A 4,031-nucleotide genomic window follows, 5' to 3' on the forward strand; every position below is an offset into this window, starting at 1 on the left:
TGTCTTCGTTTATTAGTTTTTTTTTTTTTTTTTTTTTTTTTTTTTTTTTGCTCGATACTTTTGACTGAGGATTGACGATTTTTTTTAAACAGAAAGGAGCTAAGGATCCGATGTTATATTAGATATTGCTGTGAAAGAGAAAAATTGAAATTATAATTGCAATTGAGTTGCAATGATCGTGAGTTTTCAATAATATTGATATGGTACATTTCATGAAATTTCCATGAAAATTGAAAATTTCATTAAACAGAAAGGAACTAAGGTCTAATTAAATGTTGTCTTAAATTAAATATTGTTGTGAAAGATAAAAATTGAATTATAGTTAAAATTGGATTATAATTGAAAGATCAAAGTTACAATTATAGTATATATTCTATAATATATAATAAATAATATAATAAATATTCTATGATATTCTAATAAAAATTGAATTATAATTATAATTTAATTATAAATGAAAGATCAGAGTTACAATTACAATATATATTCTATAATATATAATAAATAATATAATAAATATTCTATAATATGTAATAAATAACATAATAAATATTCTATAATATATAATAAATAATATAATAAATATTCCATAATATTCTAATAAAAATTGAATTTCAGTTAAAATTGGATTATAATTGAAAGATCAGAGTTACAAGTTATAATATATATTCTATAATATATAATAAATAATATAATAAATATTCTATAATATGTAATAAATAACCTAATAATGATTCTATAATATATAATAAATAATATAATAAATATTCTATAATATGTAATAAATAACCTAATAATTATTCTATAATATATAATAAATAATATAATAAATATTCCATAATATTCTAATAAAAATTGAATTTCAGTTAAAATTGAATTATAATTGAAAGATCAGAGTTACAATCATAATATGTATTCTACAATATATAATAAATAATATAATAAATATTCTATAATATATAATAAATAATATAATAAATATTCCATAATATATAATAAATAATATAATAAATATTCTATAATATATAATAAATAACATAATAAATATTCTATAATATATAATAAATAATATAATAAATATTCTATAATATATAATAAATAATATAATAAATATTCTATAATATATAATAAATAATACAATAAATATCCTATAATATTCTAATAAAAATTGAATTATAATTATAATTTGATTATAACTGAAAGATCATAGTTACAATTACAATATGTGTTCTAATATATATAATAAATAATATAATATAAATATATATAAATATATAAATTATATAATAAATATTCCATAATATTCTAATATTCTTATAAATTCTTGAATCATATCGACGGCAGTACATTTAAATTCAGTAAATTTTCATCAACGTCAACGACGTTTTCATCAACGCGTTTTCTATTGTAATTACTATTCAAATTTTCTAAAGAGCCTGACCAAAGTGAGCTACATTATCCAAGCGCGTGCATTTTAATAATTCGTCTTGCTGCTCGTTTCTCTCTCCGTCACTCGATTCGTTCCGTTTCGTTTGATCTCGTCTACGCGACGACTTCGCTACGTCGAAAGTGAACATCAATCACAGAGCTCGGCGTTGTCGTTCCTCGCGCTGGCGATGAGAAGAACCGAGACGAAGAGCGTGCGGCGTTTTTAAATGTAATACTTTCGACGCCGAGGGGAGAAAAAAGAAAAGAAAAGAAAAGGGAAAAAACGGAAGAAATTGCGGGGATGACATAACATCGGGCATACGCGAGCGCGAGTATAATATTTCGGGCTTATTACGTGATCCGGAGAGAAAGTCCAGTGCTCCCCGCTCGATTTTATTCGATTCAATTACACGCGATTTCTAGTTTATGGCGCGGAGTCTGCCCGACTATTATGTAAAAACAAAACGGTGTTTCTGCTCTTGTGGATCGATGGGCGATGCTTCATCTTGCACTCTGAGGAGTGCATCGATACTCGAAACGAGAAAAAAAAGAACAAGAAGAACGTACGAAAGTCGCAGAGGATGCAGAACTTGGCGAGAATTCGAGAGAAACGATCGCTCGACTGACAATGAGAATTTTTATCGAAGTTAATTCAGTTAAATTCAATAAAATTTTGACAATAACTGACTGTACTTTGCAGTTTGCATTATGGTAATAAAACTAAAATGCAAAGTTGTTGTTAAAAATTAATAGTAGAATACAAATTAAAGAGTGCAGAGTATTATTATCAAAAATTAATATTAGAATACAAAATTGAAGTACAAAATTGTTATTAAAAATTAATTAGAATGATTGTTATTAAAATTAATTAGAATAATTGATTGTTATTAAAATTAATTAGAATTAAAGTACAAAATTAATAGTAGAATACAAATTAAAGTGCAGAATTATTATCAAAAAAATTAATACTAGAATACAAAATTGAAGTACAAAATTGTTATTAAAAACTAATTATTTAATAATTAATTGTTATTAAAATTAATTAGAATAATTAATTGTTATTGAAATTAATTGGAATTAAAGTACAAAATTAATATTAGAATACAAATTAAAATGCAAATTATATGTGATATCACTGTGTGATATAATTGTTGAACCGACTGTTACTCCATTATTATACTTTGCCATTTTCTCATATACATTCGATGATATGTTCTTTTTACAAGGCACCCTGTATATCTGGATTGTCAATTTGATCCAAAGTAACATCGTCGTTTATTTCTATTTGCAAAGACGGAACATCTGTTTTTATTGGAATGTTGCAATTACAATTGCTTGCAAGGTAAGCAGTTTTCTGAAATACGGAATATAAATATATATTGTGGTATGAAAACGTATTAAACAATGTATTTCCTGGTCTTCGAGTAGGAAGAGGAAGCACGATATCTTGTCAATCAGGGTCGTTGAATTTATTCTTCAAAGCATAAAGCGTCTGCGAAGAGTCTGTGACAAAAATCCTAAAGGAAACCTAAAATTCCGAAAGGAATCTGATTTTGCTGGAAACTTGAAAGAGTGGAGGTCTCAAAAGTATTTCCTCGACCAAATAATTGGACTAGACAATCCATCAAATTTGCCACGCAAAATTATCAATTAATTCTCAATTTTATAGGTTCCTATGAAAATATTTAAATTATTTGTACGAAAGGACTATAATTTATGAATAATTTATTTTAAATTAATAAATATTTATTTATCATTTTAACATGCTAGTGTTTTAAATTTAGAATTTAAATTGAATTGTAAGAAATAATAATTTTAATTATGTTTTAATAATATTAATAGTGACATTTCAATTGATTATATTTTATCATATTATAATATTAATTATATAATATTAATAATATTATATAATATTAATAATATTATATAATATTAATAATATTAATAGTGACATTTCAATTAATTATATTTTATTATATTTTAATTACATTTTAATAATATTAATAGTGATATTTCAATTAATTAGATTTTATTATATTTTAATAACGCTAATAATGATATTTTAATTATATTTTAATAATATTAATAGTGATATTTTAATTAATTATATTTTATTATATTCTAATAATATTAATGGTGATACTTTAATTAATTATATTTTAATAATATTAATAGTGACATTTCAATTAATTAGATTTTATTATATTTTAATAACACTAATAGTGATATTTTAATTATATTTTAATAATATTAATAATGATATTTTAATTAATTATATTTTATTATATTCTAATAATATTAATGGTGATGCTTTAATTAATTATATTTTAATAATATTAATAGTGCTATTTTAATTAATTATATTTTAATTATATTTTAATAACATTAGTAGCGACATTTTAATTATATTTTAATAACATTAACAGTGATATCGAGAGTTGCTTTTTTCAACGTGGTCGTCGTCGAATAACACAGAATGCTGCTCGAGCCATGTGTTGCCTTTCAAAAAGCGAAAATCTGCCGAGGGAAAACTGCCGTCGATGCAGGAAATCGACGAATTCCACGCAAGGTCGAGGAATTTCAGCCAGCCTATGACCAACCTT

Source organism: Frieseomelitta varia, unplaced genomic scaffold, assembly GCF_011392965.1.
Source record: "Frieseomelitta varia isolate USP_RPSP 00005682 unplaced genomic scaffold, Fvar_1.2 scaffold_347, whole genome shotgun sequence".
NCBI lineage: Eukaryota > Metazoa > Arthropoda > Insecta > Hymenoptera > Apidae > Frieseomelitta > Frieseomelitta varia.